Source organism: Tiliqua scincoides, chromosome 4, assembly GCF_035046505.1.
Source record: "Tiliqua scincoides isolate rTilSci1 chromosome 4, rTilSci1.hap2, whole genome shotgun sequence".
Classification (NCBI taxonomy): domain Eukaryota; kingdom Metazoa; phylum Chordata; class Lepidosauria; order Squamata; family Scincidae; genus Tiliqua; species Tiliqua scincoides.
Window position 1 is genome coordinate 120,067,773 of NC_089824.1, and position 18,533 is coordinate 120,086,305.

General features: G+C 42.3%; 1 pseudogene; it reads left to right on the plus strand.

The window, feature by feature from the left end:
* The first annotated feature begins 17,608 nt into the window (after nucleotides 1–17,608).
* Nucleotides 17,609–17,728, plus strand: LOC136650749 (5S ribosomal RNA; annotated as a pseudogene).
* The last annotated feature ends 805 nt before the right edge of the window (nucleotides 17,729–18,533 follow it).

An 18,533-nucleotide genomic window follows, 5' to 3' on the forward strand; every position in this document is an offset into this window, starting at 1 on the left:
GGAGTTTTGGGGAGGTAAAGCCTCTGGACAAGAGGACTTGCAGGGAGTGCATGTGTTTGTAGCAATAAATTCTTGTTAACTGCTCAGCTGATAAGGAGTTCTGTTCATTTCTTTGCACACCACAGCTGTTGTTCTTGGAAAAGGAGGGTGTTAACTAGCCAAAAAGTGGTCATTAAAAGGGAGTTGGAATATTTGGAAGAGACAAATTGCCGTCGGCAGGATAGGGAAAATCAGATGGGACAGTTTCCTCATCAAGACAGTAATGTATGAACAAGCCTGTGACTTAGACGTATGTTTAGTCTTTGCTAAAACATGCAAATACGTGCAGACATAAAGTAAATCTACCCCCAGGCATCCATCTGTGGAAAGGAAAGCTGAATGTTGTGAGTTGTATGACCTCTGCTAACTGGGCGAAGAGGCACATTTTAAAGTAGTGTCCTCTTCTATGTAGTAGGGGGGAACAACTGTCCCCCTTCACCCCCACATGGTGTCTTTTCCAATGACTGTTGCTGGTGTCCGTTTTGCATCTTTTTAAGATGCAACTGACATCTAAAGAGAAGCAAGCCTATCCCATAAGCCACGGAGGGGCTGACAGGCAGGTGAAGCAAGCTTGTCAAGTAAATACTTTGTTAACCAATATATCTGGTTAAATGGCAGCCCCCATTCTACATGAATGCCAGTTAACAAGGTTTTTACTGTAGCTACATTTTCAAGAAGTTTATCCTTATACAAGTACAAGAATACTCACAAATTTCTTAATTAAACTGATAACTTTTTTTCCAATTTCATTTAGCTCCTCTCAAAAACTGCAATTCTCTCTTTTTCTTTTTTCTTTTTCTTATCTATACTTGGGAGGAAAAAGAGAAGTCTAAAGAAGAAAGGTAATATTGGATTTTAAAAAAAGATCATAGGCTCAGCATTATTCACTTTGCACAAAACAACACATTGAGGATGAATTCATGGATTAAATCCAAATTGTAGCTGCTTTCATGCATTCATCTGGAACAGATACAATTATTTTTCCTTCTTTTGTGATTCTCTTGAACACCTTTTCTGGGACCTGTCAGAATCTAGAAGTGCCAAAGTTTTTAGATTCTTCTCACAGTGAAAGTGATGTCATTATTCAAGATATGGGAGAGCCAATTTTCATGTGGGCTGCCCTTACAGAAGTAACATCTCGGCATTGCTCAGCCGCTGAGAGACCCGAGGGCTGGATAAAAAGCTTCCACGGGCCACATCCGGCCCCCGGGCCTTATGTTTGATGTCCCTGCTCTGTCAGGTTAACATTTGAAATCTGGAGTTTTTTAAATTGAGTTTTAGAAGTTCTCTTGTACTGTGTTGTTATCCCTGAAAACTATTCAGAAACTTTTGCAAAGTAATATTCTGCTGCTCACTAATAAATTTGGGGAGGGGCGATGCCAGAAAACCATGTTTTGCTCAGCTGCAATGCCTGTCAGAGTAGATCTACGCCCAAAGTAATGGTTATTTTCCTTTGAAGATTGAAGTAGGCTAGACTCAGCATCGCTGCAGAACCCTCATTGTGGACCTTTTCCAGACCTTGAAGTACTCTGGGTAAGGTTTTGTCAATGCTAGTTGATCTAGTTGTAGATGAAAACTCTTTAGTGAAGCCTGTCAGTAATTGACCTTTGTAGTAGAATCTATTCAGAAGAAAATCCCATTGTGTTCAATGGTGGAAAGTGTGTATAGGACTTCAGCATAATGGCCCAATCCTATGACCGACTAGTGCCAGCAGAATGCTGACCACTTCAGTGTTTTGGGGTCAGCCCCATAACCAGAGTTTCTATTGGCCACAGAGATTCCAAACATGATCTGTGGCCTTCATTGCAGAGAGTTCTCAGTTTTAGCCAGTTCTCTCAGCAGCTGTTCCCCCTCTTACTAATATCAATTTTAAAAAATTAAAAAATTGGTAAAATAGGGGAAGCATAGATGAGAGGAAACATAGTGGAAATACATATGAGAGAACTAACTGACACAGAACTTTACTGGCAAAATCAGAATTCAGAATGAGGTAGCAGCTTGGATCATAGTATTTCACAAATTTTTGAACTCTCTCCATTTTCAAAATTTACCATTGCTAGTAAGTCTTCATAAGAACTAGATCTCAGAATGGTGTCAGAAAAGGAAGAATTTCAAAAACAATGATCACTTTCCCTGTTGGCAACCTTCAGTCTCATAAGAACATAAGAACAGCCCCACTGGATCAGGCCATAGGCCCATCCAGTCCAGCTTCCTGTATCTCACAGCGGCCCACCAAATGCCCCAGGGAGCACACCTGATAACAAGAGACCTCATCCTGGTGCCCTCCCTAGCATCTGGCATTCTGACATAACCCATTTCTAAAATCAGGAGGTTGTGCATACACATCATGGCTTGTACCCCATAATGGATTTTTCCTCCAGAAACTTGTTCAATTCCCTTTTAAAGGCGTCTAGGCTAGACGCCAGCATCACATCCTGTGGCAAGGAGTTCCACAGACCGACCACACACTGAGTAAAGAAATATTTTCTTTTGTCTGTCCTAACCCACCCAACACTCAATTTTAGTGGATGTCCCCTGGTTCTGGTATTATGTGAGAGTGTAAAGAGCATCTCCCTATCCACTCTGTCCATTCCCTGCATAATTTTGTATGTCTCAATCATGTCCCCCCTCAGGCGTCTCTTTTCTAGGCTGAAGAGGCCCAAACGCTGTAGCCTTTCCTCATAAGGAAGGTGCCCCAGCCCCGTAATCATCTTAGTTGCTCTCTTTTGCACCTTTTCCATTTCCACTATGTCTTTTTTGAGATGCGGCGACCAGAACTGGACACAATACTCCAGGTGTGGCCTTACCATCGATTTGTACAATGGCATTATAATACTAGCCGTTTTGTTCTCAATACCCTTCCTAATGATCCCAAGCATAGAATTGGCCTTCTTCACTGCTGCCGCACATTGGGTCGATATTTTCCTCGACCTGTCCACCACCACCCCAAGATCTCTCTCCTGATCTGTCACAGACAGCTCAGAACCCATCAGCCTATATCTAAAGTTTTGATTTTTTTGATCCGATACTCGAAAGACTATGGTATCACGCTCTGAAAGGTGGTTCTGGAACAGCGTCTAGTGTGGCTGAAAAGGCCAATTCGGGAGTGACAATCCCTTCCACAATCCTTTAGAATTGTTCTAAAAATGTTCTAAAGATGTAACTATTAGCTCCATCAGTTATTTATTAGAATTTCAAACAGTCCAAATTCATTTACTTATTAGGTAAACTGCTCTAAAAAAAGAGTTTTCAGAGCCAAGTTATTGTAGTTGAAATTAAATACATTTTGTGTTTTCAAATCATTCCACGTAAACTATGTTTGGAATCCTATGCTAGGAATGCCAATTCTACAAAACAAGAAAGTATTATTATACTATATTGAATGTAGGGGATGGACGGGCAGAGGTTGTTAAAATAGTTTTTGCCTAACCGAAGGACAATAACTAAGGACCAAACGGGATGTTACTGTAAACTTGTTTTTAACAAATGGGTTTAAAGCCAAAAGGGGTTACACCAGATCAGCCATGAGGTAGTCTGATGTAACTTTCATCAGCAGAAGACAGCAGGAATGAGGTGGCAGTGGATTCAGAGTGACTTTCACCCCAAGCCTGTCACCGTCTCCTTTCAGCCTGCCTTTGTATTTGTATTGGCAACCTTCAGTCTCGAAAGACTATGGTATCGCGCTCTGAAAGGTGGTTCTGGAACAGCGTCTAATGTGGCTGAAAAGGCCAATCCGGGAGTGATAATCCCTTCCACACCGGGAGCAAGTGCAGTCTGTCCCTGGTCTGTCTCCCTGGCTATGGGCCTTCCTTCTTTGCCTCTTTGCCTCAGACTGTTGGCCAAGTGTCTCTTCAAACTGGGAAAGGCCATGCTGCACAGCCTGCCTCCAAGCAGGCTGCTCAGAGGCCAGGGTTTCCCACTTGTTGAGGTCCACTCCTAAGGCCTTCAGATCCCTCTTGCAGATGTCCTTGTATCGCAGCTGTGGTCTACCTGTAGGGCGCTTTCCTTGCACGAGTTCTCCATAGAGGAGATCCTTTGGGATCCGGCATCATCCATTCTCACACCATGACCGAGCCAACGCAGGTGTCTCTGTTTCAGCAGTGCATGCATGCTAGGGATTCCAGCACGTTCCAGGACTGTGTTGTTTGGAACTTTGTCCTGCCAGGTGATGCCAAGAATGCGTCGGAGGCAGCGCATGTGGAAAGCGTTCAGTTTCCTCTCCTGTTGTGAGTGAAGAGTCCATGACTTGCTGCAGTACAGAAGTGTACTCAGGACGCAAGCTCTGTAGACCTGGATCTTGGTATATTCCATCAGCTTCTTGTTGGACCAGACTCTCTTTGTGAGTCTGGAAAACGTGGTAGGTGCTTTACCGATGCGTTTGTTTAGCTCGGGAAAGCTCCACTTTCCCTAGAATCCTTGTATTTTGTGGGAAAGCTGAATAGCATTTTCTAGTAATAGAATCGGATCAAGTTAATTCTCTATGAAGAAGAAATTTTGTAAGAGAATTTGACCTAGGATTCTTTTTAATGGATTCAGATCTTTTGCTAACAATATCATTTTCTCTTGCTGATTGATCACATATGTATTCAAATGCATATATTCCAGGGCACACATGATGCCCTGTATGTGATTAATCAATACATGCTGAGATTCCCCAGCATGATGCCCCAGATTGTTTCTGTCTCTGGCTCCTTAAGGAAATGGAAGCCTCTTAAGGGAATGGAAGAGGAGTTTAAACTTATCCATCACCACACCGGCTTCTTGGGGGGGGGGGTGTTCAGGGAGTCCCATGGAGCCTTTGAAGGGCTCCCCAAGCCTTGGAAAGTGTAAAAATCAAGATCACAATCCACTTCCAGTTTCATGATCGCCACGCAGCCTGGCTGTACTGGAACAGATTAGGATTGCACTGTAAGGCTGCAATCATATACATTTCCTTGAGAGTTCTCATGTTCTACTGAACACAATGGGACTTACTTCTGAGTAAATTTGGATAGGGATTGTACTGGACATGAGTGAAACACAACATGTTGATGATATTGTCTATGAATGAGCCATGTCATGATTTATGATCTGTTGCAAGCTCTGAAAAGTTTCTTTTTAATATGTATTGCTAGTCAGTCTTTGTTGCGGTGATGCAAGTTATAGGTTGACTAGCAATACATATTTAAGAGAATTTTTTTCAGAGCTTCCAAGTTTCAGAGATGAAATATCTTCATTAAATGCTAAGACTTAACAGAAACGTAGTGATCAAAAGGGGGAGGGGAATCCTTTAACATTTAATCACCTAAACATTCCAGTGATCCATCTGGGACTCTAATGTCAGTTTCTATTGAAGTTGGCCTGTTTTGCCAATGATTCCATTAGGTCTGGGATTTGTGCACAAAATTGGCAGAGTCTAGAAAATGTTAAGCAAGCCTCAGTTCCATTTAAATCAATGGGAGTTAAATGCACAGTTAAGCCACCAAGTCCCATTAGTAATAGAACCAGCACAGCAAAAGAGGGAGGGTAAGATACCAGTTTGCAAAAATGCCTGAAGGAAGCAGTAAAGAGAGTGAGAGACATTATTCATAAAGGACCCTATCAAACTCTTGCAGCAGCCCCTCCAAGTCCACAGAACTTGAGGTTCTCCAGATAAAATTGTTAGCCATTCTATGCATTAGGTAGAATGAGATGGCAGACATTTGGACTGGAGTGGGCAGATTGTTTTATTTATGTATTAATTTTAAATAATTGTATTCTGTCTTTCCAAATTCACAGAATCTTTCATGCTGAAACTTCCTGGCACAGTGGTGCCAAACATTAAGGGTGGCGACCTACCTGTATGCAAGAAGATTATTTTATTTTATGGCAGTACCTTCACAAATATGACCATCCAGCTGCACCTTGTGCAGGCAGAATTCACCATCTCCATCTACGTCATGTCTAGTAGCCCAATCCTATGCATGTCTATGCAGAAGTAAGTCCCATTAGAGTCAATGGGGCTTGCTCCCAGGAAAGTGTGGATAGGATTGGGCTGTCTAATGGCTCTCAGGGAAACAAAATTGGCAGTCTTCCTAGTGTTTGAGGGGAAGGCAGAAGCCCAAATGGACAACTGATACAGGAAGGGGCACAACTATTTCATCTCCATTCTTCACAAACTTCAAACATTTTTCATAATGATACTGTATGGATTTCACATCACCCTCCTTGAAGTTGTCTAAAATCTTTGCCTCTGTATTTTCTAGTAAATGTCTTGACTGCCCAGTATTAATTATTATTATTAATTATAGAAAATATCAGAGGACTGCTGCAGTCCTAGCAGAGGCAACTGCAAGTGAATTGCAACCACCAAGGGATAGGTGTTTAAATTAACATTTTCTTGATTGCTTTAAATAGTTTCAATCCTCTGAAAAGACAATCTATCATTTCCTGCTTATGTCGCTTTAAATAGTTTCAATCCTCTGAAAAGACAATCTATCATTTCCTGCTTAGGTGATTTCAAAGGGACTTGCACTGCTACATGACTACAATGAATGGCTTGTGATTTTCTCTTTCTTTTCTCTTTCATATGATAATTGACCCAAGATAGGGGGTTTGGTTGAATATATGGATAAAGGCATCCACTTGTTACCACTTTGTAGGAAATTATAGTACTTATTGCATACAATCCTACTATAAGCAGAGCTACCTTAATTTTGTGCTATTATAACTTTTATGTGTTCCTACCCTTAGATTCCATTAGTTGAATTATCCAGCTATGCCATCCTATACTCTGATTGTATCTCAGGTGGCAAATTTACTTTGGTGTACTATAGACTAAAAAAAGCAGTTTGAAAAAGGCAGAATGTGATGATGTGTAGCTATTCCTAATAACTTGTGTCCATAATATTGGTTTCACATTCAGAAGAATGAGCCACAGTCCAACACAAAATAGGTGCATTGAATTCATTAGACATCAATGCTACCAATGCTTCTTGAGCTGGAATGAATATCTGCAAATGTTGAAAAATTGTCAGGCTTTCCAGTTGAACTATTCAGACTTCAAACGTGAAATTTCAAATTACTAAGAATATCTATAAAATTGATAAAAATTCACATATTTCACATGGAATTGTCTTTCAGGGTTTAGCATGTTCAGGAGTTGAACACTGGTTTTCATTTGTAGTTTTGTTTTAATATGGCCTGTAGCCCCTGCATTGTTTTCCCACCAAAAAAGTCTCTTCTCATGCCTATGGATGGGCAGCCCAATCTGATGCTTCCCAAAGCAGCTACCACTGTGGGCACTGGATAGCCCCTAGGAGTCTTCTTGGAGAAGGGGATTTTTACACCTTCCCCCAAGGAAAGCCCTTGCCTGGCAATGGGACTCCTCATGTCTGCACTGGCTATTTTGCCAGCAAGACACAAGAGCCTCTGTGTAGGACCTTCCAACCCGACATAGAGTTCAGGATCTGGTGGAGTAGGGCTCTGCTGATCCTGTCCCCCTCCTGCCCGGGTTCTTCTCCCCACCCTTGTTCTGTGTAGATTGCAAATTGTAGAGTCAATGTAAAATGGCAATGTAAAAATTACAAAGTCCTATATTGAACAAATTGGAAAATAATGAACTGTGAACTACCAGTTAAGGCTGTAATTCTGTGTCCCATTATGTGCCTCGATGTTCCATGGAAATAAAAGTGTAGCTAGATGCTTTTTAGAAGTTTGCTAAGATCCCTGAATCATGTGGTTTCAATTTAGATTATTTGTCATTGTAAATGAAGTTGTCATATAAAATGAGTACGCTAATTTGATTCATGAATTCAAAAATCTTCATTTAGAAATTGCACTGTAATTGCTCCATAATTACATTTCTATTACAATCAAACAGAAAATGGTTTAGTTGGGGCTTGCACCATATTTGGAGACATTTACCCCAGACAACATTTATTTTTGCTCTGAGATAGTTGTAATTTGTATCACTGGTAAGTTAGGCTGCTTATCCATGTTATTTAGGGTGCAATCCTAACCCCTTATGTCAGTGATTTCCAGCACTGACATAAGGGCAGTGCAGCTCTGAGATAAGGGAACAAACACTCCCTTACTCTGAGGAGGCCTCCATGAGTGACACCCAACTGCAAGATGTAGCACATGCCCCATTGGCACCGCTATGCCAGTGCTGGAAAGCACTGACAAAAGGGGTTAGGATTCTGCCCTTAATGTCTAATGGACTACCCAGGATATGACCCTGTTTCTTCACCTTTTTTTCCTTTCTCAGGTTAATCTCATCCCATCTGGAGAGCCACTGTCATGTCCCGCTACTTTTCTGTTGGGCTCATAGGAAGAATGGGGTTGTTCTGGGTAGTGCTCCACTCATGAGGTCAATTGAGGCCTCCAGTCATGACGCCTTTGTTTCAGATAGCAGGCTGGGGGAGGCAGCAAGCTGGCAGGGGATACCTGTCTGCCACCTCCTTTTAGCCCAACACGCTCCTGGTTATTCCACCCAACTGCCCATCATTTTCTTATGGACAGAGAGGGAAATGGGGAGGGTGACTTCCTCCTGTTCCAGTTTTGCCCTCCAGAGAGGTTCCATTCTCAAGATTTTATCTCTTTCAAAAGCAGTGGTGGAGCTGGAGCAGTAGGATGAGGATGGTGAGGTATGCACTGGTGATTGAGGGGATGCATTGCACAGAGCAACTGAAGGGGAGCATAAGAAAAGCCCTACTGGATCGGTCCAACAGATCATCTAGAGCAGCTTCCTGTATCGCCCAGTGTCCACCAGATGCCTCAGGGAGCTATCAAAACAACATGATACCTGCATCTTGCTGCCACTCCCTTGCATCAGACATTCAGAGCTAGGCTACCTCTAAAGCCCAGAGGTTGCATATGATTATAAGAAAATAAGAAGATCCCCGCTGGATCAGACCAGAGGCCCATCTAGTCCAGCTTCCAGTATTTCACAGTGGCCCAAATGCGTCAGGGAGCACACAAGACAACAGACACAACCTGTGCCCTGGTGCCCTCCCCTGAAACTGGCAATCAGAAGCAGCCTACCTCTGCCTTGCACATACCTACCATGACTTGTAACCCATGATGAACTTTTCCTCCAGAAATTTGTCCAATTCCCTCTTAAAGGCATCTAGGCAAGATACCATCACTATCTCCTGTGGCAAGGAGTTCCACAGACTAATTACACGCTGGGTGAAGAAATAATTTCTTTTGTCTGTCCAAATTCTCCCAACACTCAACTTTTATGGATGTCCCCTGTTTCTGGGATTATGCGAGAGGGAAAAGAGCGTCTCTCTATCAGCTCTATCCAGCCTCTGCATAATTTTGTATGTCTCAATCATGTTCCCCCCTCAGGTGCCTCTTTTCTAGGCTGAAGAGGCCCAAATGTTGTAGCCTTTCCTCCTAGGGAAGGTGCCCCAGCCCAGTAATCATTTTGGTTGCTCTCTTCTGCACCTTTTCCAAAGGTGCAGAATGACCATGGTTTGTAACATGTGATGGACCTTCCTCCATAATCTGTCCCACACCTTCCCCTTTAAAGGAATCTAGGCCAGGTGCCATCACCATATCCTGTGGCAAGAAGTTCCACGGATTAATTATGAATTGGGTAAAGAAAGGGGATGGATGGGTCAACTATGCCAATGAATTCTCAGGCATTCTACTTTCTGGGTCCACCTGTAAAGCTTTACATTTACTTTAGACCTTTCTTTATTGTGTGACTGTACATAAGTATGTACAAATACATACACTTCCTTGATCAGGTTCAACTCTTTTTTACAGCTGTTGCTCACACTCCAAGTCATTTTTTTAACAAGTCATCCGAAATGAACTCTTCAAGTTAGTTTGATAAAAATAGAGATTTGATCAGGCAACAAAGGTCAAATCAACTGAGGGCCTACATCCCTCCGAGGGTCCACCAGTCCAGGCTGGCCCTTGAATGAGCAGCATAGTGGCACAGTTGGACAATACTGCACCCAAGAGTAAATGGGCACTGCATTGAACTAACATCACAGCTATATAAAGCACATACGTTTTGACCCTTTATGGTTTGCATGCTTCTTTTGTTAAACAATAAATTATTTCACCAAATTAAATGTTTTGTAGCACTCTGGGCTGTTCATCCAACCTTTGTTAATACCAGTGTGAATAACTTATTCTTTCCCTTTATACAGTTACTAAAATATTTATTGCTCAGGAGCAAGTGTGTTCTGTTTTCCCTCTGGTCATGAATTATGACTACCCTGTTTAAACACAAGCACAACAGAAGGAACACTCACTGGAGACATTAATTTGAGAAATCTCCTGAAAAGAATAGGATTACCAAGGTGGCAAAAAAAAAAAAAAAAAAGCTTTAAGAACAATGTAGATTGGAATACTTCTTTATATATATATATATATATATATATATATATATATATATATATATATATATATATATATTCATAGTTCTCTGAAGAATAATTTTGACTTGAAAAGGTCAACGCGATTAAATCCAAATGTCAGAACCAGGACGGGCACAATGCGTGGAAATTTTGGCACGGCATTGATGTTTGTTAAATTGGGGTAATGTGATGAAGTGGACTTCTTATTTGCCAGCTTTGACACAATTATTTTCTATTTTCGAAGGGACCAAATCCATGTTCTGGAGTCAGCAACGTTAGTACATTATATTTCTTTTTGCTGAGTCCTTTTAGTTCTATCCTTCTGACCTCCCCCTCCCATTTATTGTTTCCAATTAACTACCCAATCCTAACTAAGGGCCCAATCCTATCCAATTTTCCAGTGCTGGTGTAGCTGTGCTAATGGGGTGTACACTACATCCTGTGGTGAGGAAGCAGTTACAGAGGCCTCCTTAAGGTATGGGAACATTTGTTACCTTACCTTGGGACTTCATTATGGATGCACTGGGGCTGGCAAGTTGGATAGGATTGGAACCTAACTCCCTGTGTGTCGATGCAGCGGCACCAATGCAGCACTCACTGTATCCCATTGGGGAGTTTCAACCTCCAAGGACCTCCTTGGAGTAAGGGAATATTTGTTTCCTTCCCCCAAGGTAAGCCAGTGCCAGTGACATTGCTGGTGCAAGTCTTTGTGGACTCTTCCACCAGCAATTGAGGGATCAAGGCTGGGAAGGGGGCCTGAAAAACTCTATTCTCAATCCAGGCAAACTCAATCCTTGCCTGTAGTTCTTGGGTCAGGCTAGAGAATGGCAACTCAGGCACAGTCTTTTGCCCTGGCTTGAAACTTGGAACCTCTCTCTTGCTTCTGTCTCCTTCTCCCCTGCTCTTCCTCTCTCCCCTTCCCTTCTGCTACTGCAACCCCCTCCCCATTTTTTCAGTCCATGTTTCTCCTAGGTAACCCTCCTCATTTCTTAATGTCCTCCTCCCCTTCCTGTCTCCCCACCTTGCTTGCACCATCCTGTTTTCCTTTTCTCTGATAAGAAATTCATCCACATTTTGTTTTTTGGCTACCTAGGAACTGCTTACAGTTTTCATGATCTGCTGCCATTAGTCCCAGTATGGCATCATAAAGGGTGTCCACCGTCATGCAATGCAGGTCACCTAGCACAAATGGCTGAACGTCCCATGTGCATGACAGTGGTGCACAAAAACCCTGCCAGAGTAGGTAAGGTGGTGGTGGTACGGGCAGTTTGGGGGAAGATCAGGGTGTGGCAGGTAGGGGCGAGCAGTGGGCACCTCATGGGTGGGAGGGGATGGGTCTCAATGGCACTACTACATGTTGTTACTATACCCATTTCCCATTTGAGATATCCCTGAATCTCCATAAGAACATAAGAACAGCCCCACTGGATCAGGCCATAGGCCCATCTAGTCCTGCTTCCTGTATCTCACAGCGGCCCACCAAATGCCCCAGGGAACACACCAGTTAACCAGATCCTTGGAATTACACCACCTAAATCTTCTTCTTCTTCAGTCCTTAGCTGGCACGTGGAGTGCAGGTTGTCCTCTCAACCAATATGCTGCTGTAGGCGCTGCTAGAATCTGTGCATCATTCATGACATGCTTCCACTCTTTACAACTGTTGACGATATTTCTCGCCTCACTGATGGTTATTTGCTGTTCCTTAGGGCTTCCTCAATGTTTTTGAGCCATATATTTTTTGGCAGTATCCGTTGACCCTCCAGGACGGAGGCTGTTCTCACCAGAGGAGCTTGTGTGGCAGCTGACTGGTGTCCATTCTGCAGAAGTGGCCAAACCATTGCAGTCTGTGTTTTTTGATTTGCTCTTCAACTGATGGTTGATGATTGTACCTTATTCGAATTGTCTCATTAAGGTGGCAGTCACAAGGAGAGACACCCAGGATCTGTCTCAAGCATTGCATTTGGAAAACCTCAATCTTGTTCATGTCTGATTTGAGCAAAGTCCATGTTTCCGACCATCTTGTGGTGCACTCATCATAGGATACATCACACGCTCTGGCAGCATGGCTGCATCACATAAACCGCTAGGGGATAGGATTGGGGCCCCTAGTCCTGATTCTCCTGAGTTGTACCGTTGGCTATTCTATCTCATAATAAAATCAATTGTGTGTGAGTCCCTGCACATGCAATAAATTTTCCCAAAGTGTACATTATTTCTGTCCTAAAGGAAACCCGGTAACACTTACACTTGTATATCACCAGGTAAGGGAGGTAGCATTAGGTATGCCACTTCAAACATAAGGAAGTCTTGAGCCAAGCCAGCTCTACAAAGTCCTACCAGCAAAAGTATTTTCAGGACAAGAAGGAAATAAACAAGTGTATCCAGGTGGCTCGAGTATGCAAGCAGCATCTACTTAACTTTTTTCCCTTTCAAAAATGGAGTGAATTTTGTAAGATAAGCTTGAAATATAGTGTAAATAAGCATAGCACGTAATTATGGCAATGAACATCAAAGGAAAAATAATACAGGTAAAATGTAAGACATCAAAGGAAATGTTACATATTATCATCAAAATAGCTGTCCTTTTCCCCCTTGCTGTTTGTCTGCATATATTCCTTAATACACCTCAGATTGTTCCAACCTTCCTGTTAGACTGTTCCTGTCTTTTGTAATTTTAATGTCCCAACTGACAAAATACTTGGAAGAGCTCACTTCAAAAAGTGTTGAAGAACAACCCAACATAACCATCAATATTCAAGGGGCAAAACATGATCAGGAACGGTCTGCGTTTCCAATCTAAACAAGCAGCTCATCATACAATGAAACCATTCCTGGGCTGCACCACGTCATAGACTATACCTCTTCGTGAATTGTAAAAAACGGCATACTGTGAAATAGCAAGATTTGTTCTTGTGCTTTGAAAAAAAAGAACACATTGAAACCAGAGCTTTGCTGACAGTAGTTGCGTCGGAGTGTTGAGTTTGGGGACATTTTCTGCACTCATTGCAAATATTCACATGGTTTCCATGCTGTGCTTTGGTGCAATTTTCCTTCCTCTTTGCCTTCACTATTATGGCTTCACTTGCTCACACTGCCATTTTAATCAATCCAATTGACAGAATTAAATGAGACCAAAGGCTTGGAAGGCAAAGCAAAAGGAGGCAAATAGGGCCAAGAAAGGAGGGCAACAAAAGCAAAATAGCACAAATCTTTGCTGCAGTACACAATTTTTTTCCAATAATTTCTTCAGCTTGCATTAAATCAAAACAAATATTGCAGTGGTTCCCAAACATTTTAAGATCAGGTCCCATCTTTTAAAATGACATCGTATCAGGACCCACCTAGCTTTACGAAACTTTAAAAGAAAGGTGACCTAGAAAGAAATATTTTATTTACTTTTTAACAAGCATCTATCTATCTAGCAATATTAAGAAGAACCTTTAAAGCCCTATACTGCTCTGGGCCAGGGTATCTTAGAGATCACCTACTCCCATACAATCTGGCTCATCCTCTTAGGTAATCAGAGAAGGACTTTTTACAAGTGCCGCTGCCTAGGGAGGTACGTGGGGTGGCGGCAAGAAATAGGGCCTTTTCAGTAGTGGCACCAACACTATGGAATTCCCTCCCCCTTGACTTAAGAACGGCTTCTTCTCTTGAAACTTTCCAGTGAGGCCTGAAGACTCTTCTGTTTAGACAAGCCTTCTGAGTTCCTGGCCTTTTAAACATCTATTAATACCTTTTTAACACCTGGTTACAAGCCTGATCCTTTTATAATTTGCTGCTCTATGCTCTTTTACCTGACTACTTTTTTACCTGACTACTGTTTTTAATGATGTGTTGTTAATATGCTTTTATCTGTTTTTTAATTTGATTTAACCTTTGTTGTAAGCTGCCTTGAGTCCCTCCGGGGAGAAAGGCAGGATAATAACAATAACAATAACAATAACAATAACAATAACAATAACAATAACAATAACAATGACAATGACAATGACAATATCTATCTATCTATCTATCTATCTATCTATCTATCTATCTATCTGCAAAAAAAAAAAAACACCAGAAAAAAAAGATGCTCCAACAGTTATCACCCTATATTTACACAAGCATGCAAACAGCAGGAGCTTAGCTATTTGCAGGGCAATTAGCAGCTATCTAATTTTTGAGTAGCCTCAGAATGTGAGGCAGTTATCTGATCTTTCCATCACCCATGTTTTCATTGGAGGCTGGGACTCATCAAATCAGGTTGTGACCATCAACTGGGTCCCGACCCACAGTTTGATAAATGATGAAATATTGCAATTTTTGGTACAGTCTTCATTTTAACATTTGCTGAATTGTGAAGAATAGCTGAAAGGCTGACTTCTGTCCTGTCTCTGTTTCTCATTCATTGCAATCTTCTATCCGCCTTGCCATTGTTTCTTTTAAAGACTCCTAAAATATTTTACATAAAAAAATCACTTCTAAAGTACATAAATCCAAGAACATTACTTTCTTTGTCAATACATCCACAATCTAATTTGCAGTCCTTTGCTCTTCGCTCCCCCTCTGACCCACATTTCAACTAATTACACACATGAGAACACATTCTATTACACACACGAGAACACAGTTGTGCTGTGCACATGCCTCTCATCTCCCCAGACTTGGTCAGTCCATTAAAGCACTGGACTTGGCTCATACACTGCATGTCCTGGGGCCATGAAGTATAACAGCTGGTAAATTCGATTTGAGCTTTGGCCCTTCAGTGGTCAAAAGGTTTCTTTCAACATTCATTGAAGATGGAACTCAAGATGGGCTTGAGTTCCATCTTTTAAGCACACTATGATTTGGTTTAAGAAAGAGATGAGCCTACCTATTAAGGACCATGCATGTCTATGTCTAGCTCTGTTTTATTTAATATACTGATATATTAAATATACTCTAATATACTGAGAAGTACATCACTTCTCAGTATACATATTGAATACAACCCACTTCTTATACTAAACATGTAGAGTGGGAGAATGATCTCCAGAGAATAGGGAATAATAGCATAATCCTATCCTCCCCCCCCCCCCCAAAATGGTCCTACTGTATCTAGTAGTAAGAGTTTGTGGTTTGTGGTTTGGGAGGCTTCAGAGGCAAAAGGACATTTAAGGGCGCAATCCTAGCCCCTTATGTCAGTGCTTTCCAGCACTGACATAAGGGCAATGCATCTCTGAGGTAAGGGAGCAAACATTCCCTTGCTTTGAGGAGGCCTCCGTGAGTGACACCCAACTTTAAGATGCAGCACATACCCCATTGGCACCACTATGCCAGTGCTGGAAAGCACTGACATAAGCGGTTAGGATTGTGCCCTAAATCACTTTGCAACATTGTAAGCCTCCCATTCCTCAATGGGTCTCCTCCAATATCCATAGTCCAAGGCAGGGGTGCCCAAACCGCAGTCTGGGGCCACTTGCGGCCCTCGGGAGCTCCCAATCCGGCCCGTGGAGAGCCCCCAGTCTCAAATGAGCCTCTGGCCCTCCGGAGACTTGCTGGAACCCATACTGGCCCAATGCAGCTGCTCTCAGAGTGACCACGACTGTTCAATCTCTCACGTGAGCTGTGGGACGAGGGTTCCCTCCACTACTTGCTGTTTCATGCCCGTGATGCAGCAGTGGCAGCAAAGGAAAGGCTAATCTTGCTTTGTGCAAGGCCTTTTATAGGCCTTGAGCTACTGCAAGACCTTCATTCATTCATATAAGTTCCATCTCTAATATATTCATTTATGTAAATTTATTCAAATTTGAAATGTAAATTAATTCTTTATATTTCCAGCTGCCGGCACAGTGTCAGAGAGATGATGTGGCCCTCCTGCCAAAATATTTGGACACCCCTGGTCCAAGGGGATGTGGAGGCTGAATATTAACCTCCATGCAATATTTCTACCGCAGGTTCCCCAAGCAGCTCCCTCAATTTGTCATAGTAATTGTCCCCGAGCACATTTGGATGATAACTCTAGCTAGCACTGTTCTCACTAGTACTGATATATTTCCTTTATTAAGATTTCAGTTCTGATTCTGTTGTTCAAACACTTGTTACTCTTGACAGCCTTTGTTGACATGGCAATAATTAACAAGCTCAGATTTAGTCAATACAGGCTCTACTCTTTTGATACTTCAACCTTCTCCTTCATTAACAGTGTCTCTAGGCATATCCTATAGAGCTGTCTGTATCAGATACCAAAGTTAATGGATTGTTTGTTTTACTGAGAATTCTAATGTTTGGGCTTTCTCTTTCTCGCTCTACACACACACACACACACACACACACACACACACACACACACACACCTTCAATTGGGGGAAAAAGACCACAGATACAAGTTGGATTAGCATGGTTAAAAAAAAAAATCAGAGAATATTTAGAATACAAGCTATGTTCCACTGTAGTTCTCCTTCTCTACTGATGTGTGTATACTTCAATGATAGATAAGTGGTAATTAATCATTGCTATGACTGACAGCAACTTTCCTAGATCCCCCCCAAAAGGGTAACAACTGAAATGATGTATAGAAACATCCCAGCACACACGTTGGATGTCTGCAGATTCATGACAGCGGAATTCTAACTAAATTCCCGTGTGGTGATACAGTGACGCTGGCATGGCTTCTGCTATATCCCACAGGGGTTTTTTTGGCATCTGGAAGTCTCCTTGGGGTAAGCCACAGCAGCTTCTTTGGATCAATTTGGAGCTGCACCAGCTCAATTACTGGAGGAAGTCCGAATTGATCCCTGAAAGTGGATTAGGCCAGGGAAGGAGATCAAACTTCAGCATGCATCACTGCTGCCGAGCCTGCCCCTCTCTTGAGCCTGATCGGTCAACCTTCCCACCCTGTCACCACCCCATTCTACCCACCCCCTCTCCACTTCACCCTCCCCGTTCCACCCCGTGCCTTGTTTTACCTGCTGCAGTGGGTCTTTGGCCATTCGCTGGTATGCAAGAGGCTACGCTGGCCTTCCCACCAGGGGCATGCAGTGCATGCCAGCTACTTTGCAACTGCTGTCTCACCAAGAGGTATGTTGGCACTCAGCCAGCACTGGATTGGGGCATTAGTCAACAATGCCAGTATCCCTGCATTGTGCAGGCTGGCTGAAGATAGGATTGGGCCCCAAGTGCTTTGACATTCATTCACAGAGAATGGGGAGTGGTTTGTTAGTGCAATACAGATTTAGCATACTCTGCATATTCTTATTTCATAAAGATCAAATAGCAGCAACTGTTACCCTGCACATGCCTGATCTTGTCTGATCTCAGAAGCTAAGCAGGGTCAGGCCTGGTTAGTACTTGGATGGGAGACCACCTGGGAATACCGGGTGCTGTAGGCTTATACCATAGTCTTTCGAGACTGAAGGTTGCCAACCACAAAGATCAAATAAAAGGTATCTATGTGGGCATCAGGAAGAAATGCCAGAACTTTTGGTTTGCATCAATGGATCAGGAAATATTTTTCCCCACACAGAAATATTTTTTGGCTGATTTTTGTTTATTTGATGATGCAGAGGTAGCTTTAGACCTATATATCTGCAGAAATATGTTCTTGCCCTACAAGAAGCATCAGTGTTGCTCCTGATTATCATTGTGCTGGGGATATTTGGCTAACATTTGCTGAGCCCAATAAAATGTTAGCGGTTCCTGGCACTTATTAAGACTGATGCATGTGAGGAATAGGACCACTAAAAATATGAAGGTGTTCCTGCTCACACTTGTAAACATTTAAGCTCCCTTCTTCCCTCAGATAGCAGTAAGTCTGACGTGTTCATTTTTCTTGTCCTTTCCCTGTTATGTTACCTTGTAGCTGGGCTGTCCATTAGTGAAGCAGAGACATGGATATTAAACAGGGGAAAAACAGGAAGCTAAATGTACTATCTTATCTACAGATGCAGTGAAGCATTGCAATGTAATCTGCACAGGGATGAACATTTCATTCCGAGGAGACAGGCTTGTTTGAGATTTAACCTGTGAATCCAATTGGTATCTTTCAGATCTTCTGGTTTCCGTTGTTTTATATCACCGACTCAAACCTTGGGAAAATATTAACATTGCAGGGTGGAATCTCATTAAGAATATAAACGGCTTCCATAATAGAGTCATATCACAAACATTCATCTTGCAAAATTGCCTTTAATCATG